Below are 17,507 nucleotides of genomic sequence, written 5' to 3' on the forward strand. Positions count from 1 at the left end.
TTGTCCTGCCTTAGCGTGGACACCAGGGCAGCACAGTGAGATCTAAATCAATACACAGACTGCATCTGAGCAAGCCTTACCATGGGCTGTCCCACACACCGCGCCTCATTCTCCTCTGCAAGAGCAACAAAGCATGAGACCAGTTATTTAAACGGGCTCATCGCCTTCCAGTATAATTTCTAATCGCGGCTTTAGCTTTGACAATATCATTTCATGCTCCTTTTAACTCGGGAAAGGAATTCTAAATCATAAGCTCTAGCTGGGTGAGACAAAATAGGTCAGTAATATCTCCATGAACCTCAAGGCTGAGGCCTGAGCTTCCTCACAAGGCAGCGGCCTACCTGGGCCACATACCGACCTCCCAATGCCCAGCCTGAGCTACACCCACAGAACCGTGCTCAAAACATACGAAACAAACAGCACCCAACGAGCAAACCAAAAGCTGAGATCCACGGGTGTGCTTCTCTATGAGGCTTCTCAGGACCGGGAGAAACGAAATCCCAAAACACAACAGGACTCCTCTCTGAGTAAAGCTGGATGGACCCTGCTGAGGGTTCCCATGGGGTCAGGGCTTCCAGCAAGGTGACCCAGCTCCTGAGAGGGCAAGCAGCCCCAGTGGCCACTGACAGGTCCACCCTGCACACCTCCACACAGGGCGCTGGCATCAGGGCTGCTGGCTTCCCAGGCTTCTCCTCTGGGTTCTGCATTAAAAATTCCAGGAAGAAGAGGGGGAAACAATTGCTGAATCACTTAAGGACAAACAACCTCTCATTCTCTGCGCTCATCTGTTAGCCAAACTTAGAACTTTGCCAGTGGTACCTTACACTTTTGTCCTCTGAAACTCAGGTGGAAATGTAATTCCCATGGCAAGATACTAAGAAACAAGGCAGGAGGGGGCCTGTCTGAGATCCTTAGTGCTCTGCTCTCAGGAACTGAGCCACTAAACCCGAGGTCACCCTGGGTTAACTGAGCTTTGCAAGTGGCTCTGCTATCAAATCCGATCCTGATGGGTTTCTGTGGAGTTCCCTGTGTCTTGCAGGAGCTGATTTACACGATGCAGGGCTCTGTCTGCAGGAGAGTGTGTCCAGATGCAGCCCCTGCACCTCTGATGGAGGAGTGAGCCCAGGGAACCCTTTTCCTTTATACTCATCAGGCTGTGGTGCTGTGCCACTAGCAAGCAAAGTGAACAAGGCAGGGTACTGGGGTCACAGCGCAGAGGCCACTGAGGGGTTCCAAGAGCAGACTGGCACTGCCCAAGGGCCCCAGAGGTTAATTTCCCATATGTGCTGCAAGGTGGGGAAAAGCTTATGTTTCCCTTGCTGGTCTAGCTTGAAGCTGTCAGTCATGTGAACTCCTAGGTTTCCTTCCCCTCCTCCTGCCAGGAGCCTAACTCTGGAATTTCAGCATTCTTCTCTTAGCAGCATTACAAGCATACATTGTTTCAAGAAAGGGGTTTTGTGTGTGTGTGTGTGTGTGTGTGTGTGTGTGTTAAGTGATCCCTGCCTCTCAGAGGTGTGAGGGGGCCTCATCCCAGGACAGGGCAGGCACCCTGGGGGTTCTGTTAGAAGACCCCAGTTGACCTCACCCCAGGTCAGCCCTCAGAGGACCACAGGCATTTAGATAAACTTCCCAAGGCCTGTGCACTTCTGAACATGCTCAGGGTCGTTTCCCATGGCTTCCCACCATTGGACCGCGTGGGTGGACACAGTACAGGTCTCCGAAGGCTCAGGAAACTGGCCCTGGTTGGGGTCCCTGCCCCTGTGCCCTCGGACAGAGGACAAAGTCAGCATCCTGAGTGGTTCCACTCAGTGTCAGCCCCTGGGCTGCAGGAGCAGGACAGCATACACAGGAGGCCTGGCTTAGAGGAGGGCTGGGCTTCTGGGAGCTGGAGCCTGGGCTCTGGGGCTGCTGGGGCTGCTGGGGCTGCTGGGCAAACACTGGGAATTCATCCCCGGGGAGCCTTTGTGTGGAGCTGACCCCTCCCCAGGGAGGTCTGGGCTTCCCAGGCTCCTTTGCCTCCTGGAATTAGGAAAGCCAGGCTTGCTAGGTGCCTTCACTCCTCTGACTTCTGTTCATATTTTGTCTTTTGGAGGAGGCTGTAGTGGGGTAGAACCCAGGACCTGTGTACAGCCACATTCCCTGTGCCCATTTTTTAAAATTTTGAGATGAATTCTTAAGTTTTCCAGACTGGGCTACAAGTCACCTTCCTCCTGCCTCGACCTCCCCCAGTGCTGGGGTAACAATCAGGCCACCCCACTCTTGTTTCTTCAGATCCTCAGGGTCCTCCAAATCTGCTTTCACTTTCGAATCCGAATTCCGAATTCCTGAGTGCGGCTTGGAGCTCTGTTGCTGTGATAAGGACTAGCCCACCTCCTCTCCCTCCAGGCAGTCCCTGTAGGCAGGGACAACCCCGGCTCTGCTTCAGGAAACTGGTGAGCTGCGGGAGCCAAGAAGCCCCAGTGTCTCAGCCCACCAGGCACAGCTGACATAGCTCCTGCCATCATTGGGTGGGGTCCAGGCTCCCGCAGGACAAGGCCAGGTTGGCAGGCCAGGCTGGGCTAGGTGAGGCAGGGGGAGAGCTGGCTCAGCCCTTGGGGAAGGAGCTGAGACCCAGGCAGCCAGCCCATTGGTTCCACAGCCACAGCTCTTAGATTGGAGGGAACAGCCAGGTGGCCTCACAGGGAACCATCCAGGCCACTAGCAGCCCCGCCCAGGTCCTATTCTGTCCTCAGCTACCAGAGCTACCTTGCACAGGCAGCGCCCCTGAGTATCCCAGAATCCCTGCCACTCACCCCAGGAGACTGAAGCCTTCTCTCACCTGAGCCCGTGGCCCCTGAGGGACAGGGTCCTTATCCCCCACAGTCTCCAGGCTGCGCCCAGGTCACTGACGGGCTGCAGCACCGCGGTTAGGGTGGCTGTGGCAGGACTTGGGAGAGGAGTCGACCTGGGAGGCCTGGGATGCTGAGGGAGGCCAGGATGTAGGGACCTTCTTAGTGGACAGAGCACCCTCAGGGCTCAGAAAACTGCTTAGGGGACCCTGATGGGCAGAGGGAAGAGGAAGGAGGTCCCTACTGAAGTAGAGCAGCTCTGGGCCTCTATGATAAGAAGCAAAATTTCTGGGGGCCAGAAGCCCAGGACCCCTGGGTGAGATGCTTGCCTCTGATCTCTCCCTCCAGAGCTGCAGCATGAGCGCGCTGTGGGAAGCCAGTGGCGCCTTTGCCATCCACCTCCTAAAGCTCCTGGGTCAGGACTGTCCTGAGCACAATGTCTTCTGCTCTCCTGTGAGCACCTCCTCGGCCTTGGCCATGGTCCTGCTGGGAGCCAAGGGCAGCACAGTAGCCCAGATGGTCCAGGTAGGCTGGCCTCTCCTGTCTCCTTCTGGGATGGGGCTCCTTTCTTGTTTGTCTTTGTGGTCTTTTGTGGTGGTTGCAGGACAGGGAGAGTTTCATTAAGTAAGGGCTCAAGGAAGACTCAAGATTTTGCCTGGCACTGAGTTTAGAAAATGATCCAAGCCCCACTGGCTTTGTGGTGGACAGCAGGCCTTGGGATCATCACCACGCCTGGCTTGGGAAAGGGTGGCAGTAATGACTCAGCACCATCATTTCCACGGTTCCCAAACTTTATTCGTCTTGTTATTGGTGTCTGGTTTAATACACTGATGTCACAGACTAAAATCTGTAGGGGATTTTTTTCTGCACTAGGATGTCATGCAAAATCTTCATACCTAGCTCTATATTCAGGCTTTCTTTAATTTAACATAAGGTCCTACTGAGTCCCCAAATAGACCAGTCTGACCAACAGCTTGAGATCTTCCTGCCTCTGCCTATCAGAGTGAGAAGTACAGATCTGTACTAAAGTGCCTGTCTGTAATTTCTGTATTTCAGTCAATTGAGAGTGTTTATATAGCCTCATATATACATTTTTGAAATATTAGTGTAACACTTAGTATATACATATGGACTCTGTAGAATACAGTTTTAAGAACTCTGTTTTCATTCTGTTAATCATGTTGCACCTTTTATACCCTTATTTCATTTTAAGATTGCCACTGTCGTTACATTTGTGCACATATTTCTTACATTTTTAGTGGTTTTAACTGTTAATTTTCTCTGGTTGCTGAGCAAAGTATCTGACACTCAAAATATAGGAAGGAAAGGTTTATTTAGCTCACAGTTTGTGGAGGTTTAAGGGTGTAATCAGCTGACTGCAAAGCAGGATGGGATGGCACAGAGGGGAACACTTCAGGCAGCAGAAGACAGTTCAAGCAGCAAAAGCAAAGCGGTGGGGGAGAGCAAGCCTCTTTCACTCTCTTATCATGTAAGCAGTCTACAGCTCCCACGGGTGGGTGTGACTCTGGCATCATCTCTTCTTGGTGCAGGATGAGAATGTTTATAACACGAGGCTCTGGTCCCCTGCTGAGTCATTTACTTCTAGACTTCTCAAGTTGACACAGTGTATCAACCATTACACTTTTCCTTTTAAATGAAAATTCTGTTTCTGGTGTATTGCTGGCCAGCAGGAGATGCAGGACTTTTATATCAGCTGCATTCTGAGCCTCTGGCCCTTTTCAGTTTGCATTTTCCCCTGAAGTCTAGAGCAGGCAGAAGAGCCACACCTTTGGCTGCCCTGTTTCCTGTCCCTCTCTGATCTCTGCACCCCTCCTCACCAGCAACACTTCTGTAGGGTTCAGTACTCAGTTAAAGTAAAGCTTCCTGGCCAGTGAAGTGGTGCTTGCCTGCAATCCCAGCACTCAGGAGTTGGGACAAGAGTTGGAGTCCAGCCTGGCTACTTAGTCAGATCCTTGCTTGCAAAAACAAAACCCAAAACAAATGTACAACAATAGCAAGAACAACTAGTACCTTTCCAAGGATCATTCCAAGGATACTTGAAAGAAAAAGCATTTTTTTAGTAACCTCTATGTGAGACCAGAAGACCAGTCTGACAGTGCCCATCACTTCCTTTGCAGGCGCTGGGGCTGAGCTCAGTGGAGGACCCTCATGGAGGCTTCCAGTCGCTTCTCCCCCAGGTGCACAGGCCTGGCGCTCCGTACACCCTCAGCATCGTCTACAGGCTCTTTGGAGAAGAGAGTTGTGAATTCCTGCCCGTGAGTTGAGTCTCCCAACAGGAAAAGTTGAGGTAAAATACCAGGTGGCCCAAAGCCCAATACAAAGACCCTAGAGAGCTTGGGGACCAGACAGGCAACCTCCTGTCTTCAGATGACGATGCCTCTTGAAGTGTTTCCTTCGAGATGCCCCTTTGGCCTGGACAAGATCTCCTCCATTCACATCTGCTTTTCCCAGACTCAGCACACCCCCACATAGAAACTGGTATCCCACATCCCAGAGCCTCCAGTGAGGTCTCCTCAGCCCCTCTCAAGGTTTCAGAGAACCAGGGAGCGCTCAGCAGGCTTGGCAGCCCCCAGCCTTTCCTGCAGCTCCCTGGCTCACCCGCCCTGTCTCTGTCCCCAGTCCTTTCAGGAGTCCTGTCTGCGCTTCTACCAGGCCAAGCTGGAGCCGCTGTCCTTCACCAAAGCCCCAGAGAGGTCCAGGAACCACATCGACGCCTGGGTGTCCAGGAAGACTGAAGGTCAGCTGGGGGGGTCCCTTCTGCAGCTCCCTCTCCCGCCTTTCCTCCTGCCCGCTCCTCCCTGTTTCAGGGTGAACTATCTGCACATCCGCACCTGCTAGAGCCTTGCTATTTCTGCTACCAAAGGAGACAGCAGCAAAGCCAGGCAGTTTTCCCTTTAAGGCTCAGCACTTATTTGCCTCAGATCCTCCTATCCAGTGTTTATCACTTGTGCACACTGGAAGCAATGATAAACAGTGATGCTCTTCGGGGCTGGGGTTTAGCTCAGCGGCATAAGCGCCTGCCTTGCAAGCAGGCAGTCATGAGTTCAATCCCTGGTACCGATAAAAACGAAAAAGACAAAAAAACAAAACAATGATGCTCTTAGTTCATGAAAAGGCAGCCCTGGGTGTCCAGGAGCAGAGGAGGGAATCTACTAGCCCACACTGTCTTCACCAGGGACCCTTGCTGCTAGGTCTCCAGACTCCAACAATAATCTCTCTCCCTCCCCCAGCTCCTGGGAACCCCTCCCATGGCCATCAGCCACCTGCCTGCTTTGCAGTCTTCTCTGGCTACCTGTGTCACCCTGCCTCATCACTGCCCAAGGTGATCTCTGAGTGTCAGCCCAGAGGCTTAGGCCACATGCTCCATGGGACCCCAAAGGGACTGCAGTGCCCACCCAGAGCAACTCTCATGTCCTGCCTGGCCTGGTCTCCAGCCTGTCCCTTCTCATCTCTGCTCTCTTCGGGTGACTCAGCAGCCCCACACTTTCCTCCATTGGAAGGATGCTCCCCAAGTGTCCCCATGCATGAACGCCACATCTAGGCACTGTTATCCCCTTTTCAATCTGTAAGGACCCTAATTTGACGAATCTGAAAACAACCTGTTTAAATCTGCTGGATGTTGTCCTAGTGTTGGTTCATCTCATGTGTTAAAGGAACCACTCAATGTTTCTCTGCTCTTCTCCAAAGGCAAAATTTCAGAGCTGTTGGCAAAGAACTCCACTGATGAGGAGAGCAGGCTGGTTCTCATTAACGCTGTGTACTTTAAAGGAAAGTGGGGCAAGCAGGTTGACAAGTCCTGCACGCGGAAAATGCCTTTTAAGATAAACCAGGTACGGAGCTTTAAGCAGCATCATTTGATAAAGAAACTGAATAGGTGCCGGGGATTTAGCTCAACAGCATAAATGCCTGCCTGGCAAGCTTGAGGTCATGAGTTTGATCCCCGGTACAAAAATATAAAAATACTAAATAGACAAATTTAACTTTGCAAAGGAATAAGTAGTCCTTCGTAGCAGTATATTTCTGTTTGGATTTTGAATCCCGTAATAAAAATATAGGAGTAAGAATATTTTATGGTGGTGATTTTTTTCATCGTATTACTGTTCTTTCTGTCTTGGTGATTTCTCCTACATCTACTGCTGGAAGCTCTGTGGGAACTAAAGAGTTTCCTGTAAGTCTGGGTTGCATAGGTAGAAGCAATTCAAACCAGGTGGTAAGGTATTGTGACATATGTTTAGGATGCTGGGTAGGGTACAAGGAAAAAAGTCATGAAAACATTTGCTTTTATGAACTAATGTGGAAATTAAGTAGTCATATGAATCACTGATCTTTAACTTAACAAATATTAATCTGCTCCTTGCCATTTTCTAAAATGAAAACCAAGTGGCAAGGACCCTGTTCTTGACACTTTTAACTTCGCCTACAGCAGAAGTTAACATAGTTTACCAAGTGCTTTCATTCCTTAAAAAACAGAAAGCATCACAAAGAACTAAGTAGGAAAGGCAAAATTAGGAAGTTTATACATGATAAGGTTCCACTCCATTTTAAATAAACATGCAATTTATGGAATGATTCATTTATTTTTTGTGAGAAATTTGGGGGCATCTCACAGCCGAGCAATAGCATGTGGAAAACTCACAGCAGCCCATTCTATTTTGCTGGCCAGAACACCTCCCAAGGCCCTCCTGCCTCTGTGCACAGTCCATCTCTTTACACTCTGTGGGAGGCGCCCAATGAGGTTTCCCAGGGATGACCCGGTCACAGACACCATTCCCACTGTGGGCCTGGGCCACAGGGGCAGCTGCTTCTGACAGGTGTCGTGTTCCTGGAGGAGCCGCTGAGCATGAGCCCCTCTGCTCCTTCTCAGAAGGAGTATCGGCCAGTGCAGATGATGTTCCAGGAAGGCAAGTTTCCCTATGCCCATGTGAGTAAAGTGTGGGCCCAGGTGCTAGAGCTGCCCTAAGAGGGCCAGGAGCTCACCATGGTCCTCGTGCTCCCAGACGAAGGTGTGGACCTCAGCACGGTGAGACGGGGGTCTGGGCCTGTGTGTCTGCTGTCCTGCCCAAAGCCTCTGGTGATATACCTGTGTCCTTTCCACCAGAGGTACACAGGCCCACAGTGTACCACAGTGTGAAATTTATTTGTTGCACACACAGCTCACAGCACCATATTGTGCCCCTGAAAACAGCTTAGAGAGTCGCCTTTACCTGCTGTCAGCAGACAGAGGAGCTATGCGGGCTGGTGTGCATGTTTCTGGGCTTGAGCTAGCCATTCCCCATGTGAAGTTGTATCACAGCTCAACTGAGTCGCAACAAATACCACAATCTGGACTTGTCCATGAAAACAGGAGTTAGAGGGGAATCCTGGTGATGAGCTGCCAGTTTGCTGTTAATTCAAGTGTAAAGGCAATTTGAATGTGAAGGAAATTTTAAAACATTTATTTCTTGTACTATTCAAGGAGAGGACTGGGAAGGGCAATCTGTTCACATAATTAAAAACGTAGAAAACTCAGCTAGGCCTGGACATCCCCCACCAGCTGCAACTTGTAAGATGAATATAACTCTGGCCATGCTCTTATTATGCAGCTTGCTTTCAAGATCTCCAGGACACACTGGCTCAGTTAGAGAGGATCACTGATTCTTCCTCTAGATGCAATCCTGACCTCCCCACTTCTTACACAGCGGTACCCCATTAGCCTACTCAGAACAAATCTGCCTGACAATGTAGGAACCCATCTAAGTAATCAATTATAAACTAACTCACTGTCAGATTGGGTACTTCCTGCTCACAAACCTATATAAACATAACCCAGATCTAACTCGGGGCTGATGATCTGAAACTGAGATTCCCTTCATCCCACTAGTGTAATGATCCCATGCCTTCCAAAGTTCCACTGGAACTATGTCTTCCATCTGGTCTACTCCTAAAGCCTGTAACTAAAGCAGGTTTAAAAAGAACCCTTCTCAAAATATTCTTGAAAAATATATTTTTCTCCAAAAGATTAAATATATTATGTCTATGCAAAAAAAACTTTAAAAAACACTGATGATCCTTTAAGTATTAAAAATTTAGCAAGTTAATTATTTGCTATAACTGAATTATGTAACCCATAGCAGTGAATTAGCACATTAGAAAAACAGATCAAGTTCAAACAAGTAGTCTAATATTGAACCTCAAGCTTCTACCAAAAGTAGAGCAAGTTAAAGGAAAAGCAAGATTAACCCGAGACCCATGTCTCCCACCGTGCACTAAACGGAAACTGGAACAGGTCAGAGATACACTGTCAAAGAGAAGCACAGTGAGCTGGAGGACAGAATAGGTAAAAGAAGGCAAGAAAATGATAAAGATCACAGCAGAAATTCATCTATCTGAGACTAACAAAACCATGCAGAGAACCAGTGAATCAGAGTTGTCCTTTGAAAGGTTAAGTAAAATAGACAAATGCCAGGCCAAACTGATAAAAATAAAAGGAAAGAAAGGACTCAAATTCATGCAATTAAGAATGAAAAAGATGCTGGATATAGCTCAGCAGTGTGAGCGCCAGACTGGCAGGCACTAAGTCGTGAGTTTGACCCTCGGTAAAAACAAACAAAGAATGAAAACAGTGAAATCACAGTGGGCCCTGCAGAACTCCAGATCATCAATACTGATTTGAGAATCTGTGCTCCAGTACGATGGAAAATCCAGCAGAAATGTACAGATTCCTATATATGAATAATTACCAAAGCTGGTTAAAGAAGATATAAAACTTCTAAATAACTCAATATTAGTTAATGAAATTGAAGATGTAATTTTTCAAAAGCTGCCAGCAAAGAAAAGCACAGGTCAACTCTGGGAAGCCAAGCCAGCATCTCCCCTCCCTGGTAAGCTACGGTAGTGTGGCCCACTGCAGCCCTTCCAGGGGGAGAACTAGCAGTGTCTCCTGAGATCCACGCCATGTTGGAACTTAGGACTCTGGGAAGCCAAGCCAGCATCTCCCCTCCCTGGTAAGCTACGGTAGTGTGGCCCACTGCAGCCCTTCCAGGGGGAGAACTAGCAGTGTCTCCTGAGATCCACGCCATGTTGGAACTTAGGACTCTGGGAAGCCAAGCCAATACCTCCGAAAAAAAAAAAATCCATGTAAATTATATGTAAGTTGCAGTACACCAAAATGTAATCCACTATTCTGTGCAATTTACATGAACTTAAGAAATCATTTTCAGATTCTATAAAATAAAAAAAACTAATATGATTGATAGAATCAAGTTTGGGATGATAGGCAACTACACTGAAGAAGACAAGACCCTACGATATACATTTTGGTTTGATAACTGCCAGTTTTTGAAGTTCTATACTATATACAAAGTTGTGTTTTTATTAATACTGATATATTCAGTTGTACTATGTCTGATGATATAGCCAGTTCTACTGAAGATAACAAGAGACAACACAGGAACTGTGGTAGAAGACCTTGCACAATGGTCTCATATGTCTTTTTTGTTTCATGTGTTTATAGGAATATGTTTTGTTCTGTCTTTGTTTCCTTTCTACCTCTAATATAGAAAGAACAGAAATACATGTTAAGACTCATGCATGTGTAGAATCTATAAACAGTTTATGAGAGCTGATCTTATGACACATGATGAAATGAACAGATACTTTGAGGAAAAAGAGTCACTAAAGAACCCAGTGCTGACTCTGGTGTGTCATAATATGAAACCCAGCAATAGTATTATTCTCTGTTCAGAGTGATATTAGCCTGCTTGGGTTTTTTCTATCTCAACACAATTGAAGATATGGATAACTGCATGTATGTTTAAGTGTATAAGATTGATAACCATATTTCTAAGTTTTTACTGGACAGCTGAACAGAACTGTTTGCAGTCTCGCTGTTTGAATTCTCACTTTACATGTTCCATTTTTGTATCTGGAATAACTATTTGTAAAATGACAATATGTAAACATCAACCAGTGATTTCTTTCTGTTTATTTTTTCTCTTAATGCATGTATTATTTCTACCTATTTTCTGTTTTGTTTAGTCTTTCTTTAAATATAAAAAAAAAGAAAAGCACAGGGCACGATGGATTTCCTGTTGAATTCTTTAAGAACTTTATAGAAGATCAAATGTGACCATTCTACAAACTGTGTAATGAAATTGGAAAGGAAACAGTATTCCCAAATGCATTCCTGGAAGCAAACATTATCCTGGTTCCAAAGAGAATAATTCAAACAAAAAAGAGAGCAACAGACCAATCTCCTTAATGAACATAGATGCAAAAATCCTCAGTAAGATACTAGCTAAGAGAATACCGGAAATCATCAAGATTAATAATGAGACCAAATAGGGATTCATGCCAGGAATGCAGGGATGGTTCAACATACACAAATCAATAAACGTAATACACTGCATTAACAGAATGAAGAACAAAAATCACAAGACAATCTCAATAGATTCAGAAAAACATTTCACAAAATTCAATATCCGTTCATGATTTAAAAATGTTTCAGAAAATCGTAATGCAAGGTCTTTATCCCAATCTGATAAAAGGTATCTATGAGAAACCAACAGCCACAATATTATATAGTCAAAACTGAAAGCTTTTACACTAAAATCAGAAGCAAGACAAGCATGCCAACTATCAACATTCCTATTTAACACAGTTCTGGAAACATTAGCAGAGCAAATAGACCAGAGAGAGAAATCAAAGGATTAAGGGTAGGAAAGGAAGAAGTTAAATTAGTACTATTCCCAGATGGCATGAGACTTTACATGGGAGACCCCAACACCCCACCAAAAGACTCATAGTATTAATATCCAAATTCTGTAGTGCATCAGGATAGAAAGTCAACATTCAAAAATCAATAGCATTCATGTACACAAACACCAAACTCACAGAGAGAGAAATTAAGGAAACCACAAATTTCACAGCAGTGTCAAGAAATGAAACACTTAGGAAGCAGCCAAATGAAGAAAGTAAAAGAGCTTTATATTGTAAACTACGACAGACTGAAAAAGCAACTGAAGAAGATGTCAGAAAATGGAAAGGTATTCCTTATTCTTGCATAAGCAGAATCAATATAGTGAGAATAGGTATATTTCGTAAACTGTTATCCAGATTTAATGCAATCCCAATCCAAATATAATTAGCATATCTCACACAACTAGACAAAAGAATCCTAAAATTCATTTAGAACTAGAAACCTCAAATAGCAAAAGCAATTCTGAACAGAAGAGGACATCCCAATCTCTGAATAGAGGTTATACTATGAAGCTACCATGATAAAAACATCAAGTTACTGGGAAAAACACACATGAGGATCAATGGAACAGAAATTACTCCAAGCACACTCAGCATCCTTATCTTTGACAAAGCAGCCAAATATCTTAACTGGAGGAAAGACAGTCTCTTAGTAAATGGTGCTGGGAAAACTGGCTTTCCACTTGCCAAAGACTAAAACTAGACCCACGTCACCCACCGTGCACTAAACCAAAACTGAAGCAGGTCAAAGATATAAATGTCAAAGGGAAACACGTTCAGCTGGAAGACAGAATAGGTAAATCTCTTGAAAACATAGAGGCAGGCAAAGACTTTATGAACAAAGCCCCAGCACACAGGGAATTTCCCAGAAAATCGACCAGCAGGGTGACATCATATTAAAAAGCTTCTGCTCAGCAAAAGAACCACCAAGAGAGTGAGGAGAGAACCCACAGAATGAGAAAAATGTCTTGCTAGCTGTTCCTCAGAGAAAGGACCCTCTAGAATATGTAAAAACCTGAAAAAATCAGACTCTCAACTTTAAACACACCCAAAACTGGGCATCTGAAACGAATAGACACTGCTCAGATGGAGAAGCACAAACAGCAAGTAAATATACGAAAAAAACGTTCACCATCCCCAATCCTGAGAGACATGCAAAGGAAAACTACTCTGTGATCCCCTCTCCCTGCAGAAAGAGTGACTGTCATTAAGAAACCGACCAGAAACAGAAGCTGGCAGGTTGGGGAGAAAAAGGAGCCCTTCTCAGTGTTTGCAGGATTGCAAATTGATACAGCGAATATGGAAATCAATATGGCCATTCCTAAGAACCTAAAGCTAGAGGTTCCACCTGAGCCAGCTGTTTCCCTTGAGGTATCTTCTCAGGAGAGTTAAAAGCATCAGGCCACAGACCCACACACACCTTTATAGTCGCACAGTTTGCAATAGTTAAATCTTCAAAACAGCCCAGACCCCCATCAATGGGCGAACCCATATGGGAAGGTAAATGTGGTTTTTACATACAGCACAGTGCTGCTTTGCCCGCAAGAAATGTAAATTTGAGACAGTTTTAGGCATGTAGACATAACTGGAGACCAGATTTTTAAGTGAAATAAATTCGACAGTCAGGTTTAAATATTGCATTGTTTCTCTTATGTAGAAAACCAAAGAAAAATAAGCAAAAATGGAATAATAGATATTGAGAAGTTACAAAAAATAGTTCAAGTGGAAAGGAGAGAAACGGAAGTTGGAGGCTGAAGGGAGGGGGAGGGAATATGAACAAGAAAAGAACAGAAGGAAGAAAAACAGCCGCAGAATTAAATCCTGTCCATCATGAAGCTCACCATATTTTGTTTGCTTTGTTTTATGGGGAACTTTGTCTGTCTTCCAGTTTGCAAACTTTGTTTTTGATGATTTTACACAACTAAAATCTTCCATACTGAAATGTTAAGTGGTTTCCTGTGAATCTTTTGGTGAAGTATTTCCAGCTGATTTTGCACAATATGCACCCAAAGTTTAGATAATTCATTTAAAAGGGTTAGCGTCACTGTGGGAGAGGCAGCTGATCTAACATGGCTCATCCCGATGGTGACAGCACCGGGAAGGAAGAGCTCGCCTGCCGGCCTTTCTCTCTCTTTTGCTCATCATCAACTTCACCACAAATATTTTGTAGCAGCGATAATCTATAGAATGTTTGTATGATTTGACAGCTCCAGATGCTATTTTGCTTGGAAGGGTGGTGCAGCTTCATAAGCGGGACCCAAACTGTGTGCATGTCACAGAAAAGGCCAAGGTCACTTCCCATCAGGGGCTGAGCTGTCACTGCAGTGATCTGCCCGGGTCCACTGAGGCTACACTTGTAACAACGCCCATCTCCAGCATGTGCTAAGATGCATCTGTGGGAGAGGGATCTGCTGGAAGCTGGCCTTGATTACACCTGTGAATTAGACGAACAGCTTAAGCTTTGTAGTTTGAAGCATCTGATGGAGGCAATGTGAGCAAAATGTAAAGTTTTCTCCTGCTTCTCCTTCAGGCAGCCCTTCTGCTTGAAGGGCTTTTCTTTTTGAAAGCAAAATAAAATATTTACAATTACATTGAATCAGGTCAAAAATCTGACTTATAAATAAATATTATAATGTATGTTACATATACTTTTTGTGTGTTTATGTGGGTCTGGGGTTCAAATCCACAGCCTCTCACATGCTAGGAAAGTGCTCTACAACTGAGCTACACCCCTAGCTCTCAAATTCATATAGAAATGTAGTCTCTGCAGCTGTAGTTCCTAGACTGACATTTTAAAAACAGAATTGCCTTAAAATACTGCTTCAGAGCTGGATGTGTAGCTCAGGTGTACAGAACGAGCTTAATATGTACCAGGTCCTAACTTCAGTCCCAGGACCAAAGCCCAACTTCAACAAAACAAACAGTACACAAGTTTGAAGGAGATGTTGGTTTTTTATACTCAGTATCTTGTGGTTTTACATAGTCGGGGGTTAACACGACGGTCTCAATGTTAGGTGATAAACTGCGTCATTTTTTTCCCTGCTAAATATCCTATTTTTGAGACATAAAACAGTACATAAATTTTTGTGCTCATTGGTTGCTAGAAGCACGAATTGAAATATTTTAAAAAGTCTAACCCAACAATAAAACACCACAGGTCTCACCATATGATGACTCAGCCCCTGGAAAAGAAAGACTCAGTCTTGTCCTACAGAGCTGCTCAGCCCCTATTCCCCTTGGCACCGTTTATGCCCATCTCAGCCTACAGTTTTCTGTGTTTCCATCAACGCTGCACACGTTGGCTTCTCCTTTACAGTACACACCAAAAGCCATATCTCCACACAGTGCGGGTCAGGTAATTCCCCTCTCAAGAACAGAGACCAGAGAACATCTCTGTGTCCACCCACTTGGGGCCAAGCACACTTAGTTCCTTTTGTGCTGTCCTGCAAGCAGGAGGCCACTGGATGCTGCAGACGGGGAAAGAATCACGAGTTGCCTTTCACTTTAAGGCACAGCTTGAAACTAGGAATCCGCACGGTTGTGTCAGTTACCAGTTTCTTGTCTCCCAGGTCTGAACCCACCTTCTGTGGTCCTGCCTGGAAGCCTGGAGCTGGAGCTCAATGCCACTTTACCAGCAAGTACAATGTAGGGCGTGGTCCATAGAGGGCGCTGCGAGACACTGCGAGGAGATGGCCCTTCCCTTCCAGGTTCCCCAGGGGACCATCTCCAGCCTTGTGCTCAGGGTGTCCCAGGCACTGTGCACTGCTGCAGTCACAATGGCCACAGCCTTAGGTGACTGTGATTGACATGCTGTTCCTGCAGACTGGTTCCACCCAACCCACCCACAACGGCCACTGCAATGCAGTAACCCCTTCTGTGTGCCAGCTGCCTGCTGGCCAGTCTTGGTAGCCAGACTCTTACTCGTGTGGTGGTGGTTCCTGTGGATTTGGGCAGTGGTGCTATGGCATGCGCCCATCATGGTGTCTTTCAGAACAGTGTCAATGCCCAGACATCTCTGGACTGTTCCCCACTGCACTCCTGAAACCATGGCACTTCCAATGTCTCTGGAGTTCTCCTTGAGGTCTTTTCCTGGCTGAAGGGCTCATTCCCTTTGTAGTGGAGTCATAATCCCTTATATATATGATTTCTCACCAAAATGTGAACCTCCTAAGACCTTCAGCTCCTTGGATATAGATCACCCAATTCGTAGAATATAATCAGCTCTTGTAAATTCTCATCGTGAGTAATAACACTGTTCTTTTGGTATATAGACTGGTGCTTTCCCAAATATCTGGGCAAAATGACACAGTTAGGTCATCACAAAATGTGTCATCTCAGACAGTGTCTTGTCTGTTGGGGTATAAGGACTGTGAGGTACCTGAATTGAAGGGTTGGCTCCTGTGTACATTGTGATGGGTGTGTCTCAGAAGGCTGCGGTCAGGGTCCAGGGTCAGAAGGCAGATTTCGATCAAGGGAGGAGGAGCATGGAGCTGTCATTGCCCATGGGACCACAGTTATCTGATTCACTCCAGGGACTCACTCAGTTTCGGCTTTACCTCATCCTCAACTGACTCTTGGGCTGATCTTTATCAAAGAGAAACCGAGGCTGGTTCAATTGGTAAAGAGAGGTTTTAATCAAGGATACAGCACTGCAGGAGTGAGGGGTGAGCAGCAGGAATCGCACTCTACAGGAAAGACTGGGCGTTTTAATGATAGAACTAGGGAAAAAGAAAGAGACCAGGGGGAGCTCCGACTCAGGGACACCTAGGTGTGTGAGCAGCCTTCTTAGGCGTCCATTCCTCCAGAGACTGGGACACAGAGGCCTCCTCATTCCTGATGATCCCCTTGCAAAGGAATGACTTTTGGGTCCTTTAGAACAACATTCCCGGGCCATAAGCACTGCATACTTTACATATCTCAAGGGTCGCATGGACGATTCCCCAGGTAAGTTTGTTCTAGAAAAGGTTCTACAGAAGAGAGATGAGGGCCATGTGAGCAGTGGGGGCTGGAACCAACTGTTAGTTTGCCTGGAAGCCTTCGGTCTTCCCAAGTGGTGGTTTGAAGATGGATTGCGGTTGTCCTGGGGACACAGCCTGCTGCTCTGGACACCACATCAGTACTCCGGTCTTTTAGAGTGGAATGAGGGGCTGGGGGGACACTGTATGAGAGAGCACAGATTCACTGGTCAGGCTGAGGCTCAGGACAGGCAGAGGCTCAGAGCAGCCTCGCTTCGGTGGCTCAGGGAAGTTTCTTCCTGACCTGTGTCCTCTCAACTCCCGGGCAGTATTTGCCTGAGATTTCCCAATTCCTTCACTCCAGACTGCAGGCCATGGCGACCCCGAGGTGGGTTACCTGGGATTTCCAGTCGTCTGGGGACATGAGCAAGACCCCTGGGGTCCCTCACAGCTGACATCCCTGCTCTTCCTGTCAGAGGCTGGATGAGGTGGATGACAGGGTCCTGGGTGACTTTGGATTGTTCAGTGTTAGACTGAGGAAGGGGCTCTGTCCAGATCACGTGTAGGATGGACAGAATTGTGGAGGTGGTGAACTAAAGACAAAAGACAGGCTGGGTGCTTTCACAGGAACTGAATGCGTGATGATGGTAAAATACAGCCCACATCAAACGCACAGCGTGCACTTAATGGTGGAGTGACAGGGGACATGATGTGAACTGACCTGAGGAACCACAAGGATTGTGTGTCTTGGGTTTAACCTCATTGGTCATCTGTCAGGAGGACCAGGCTCTGGGTGGGCCGCAGAAGGCAGAGTTGATGACGTAAACTGGACCCTGCCACAGTGAAGCTGGTGCCCCAGCTGGTGATAAAGGAGCACAAACTATGATGTTAATGTTGGATGGATTGTGTGTATTTGTGTTTTCTGATGAGATTACAAAATACACAGAAGAAGGGCAGTATACAAAGA

The 17,507-nt window shown here is 46.3% G+C and overlaps 1 pseudogene; it reads left to right on the plus strand.

Annotated features, from left to right (window-relative positions):
* Nucleotides 1-3,185: 3,185 nt before the first annotated feature.
* Nucleotides 3,186-17,507, plus strand: part of LOC100714942 (serpin B9-like) — a 46,871-nt pseudogene continuing 32,549 nt past the window's right edge.

Source organism: Cavia porcellus, unplaced genomic scaffold (genome assembly GCF_034190915.1).
Source record: "Cavia porcellus strain 051 isolate PalLab524CR breed Dunkin Hartley unplaced genomic scaffold, mCavPor4.1 scaffold_13, whole genome shotgun sequence".
NCBI classification, from domain to species: domain Eukaryota; kingdom Metazoa; phylum Chordata; class Mammalia; order Rodentia; family Caviidae; genus Cavia; species Cavia porcellus.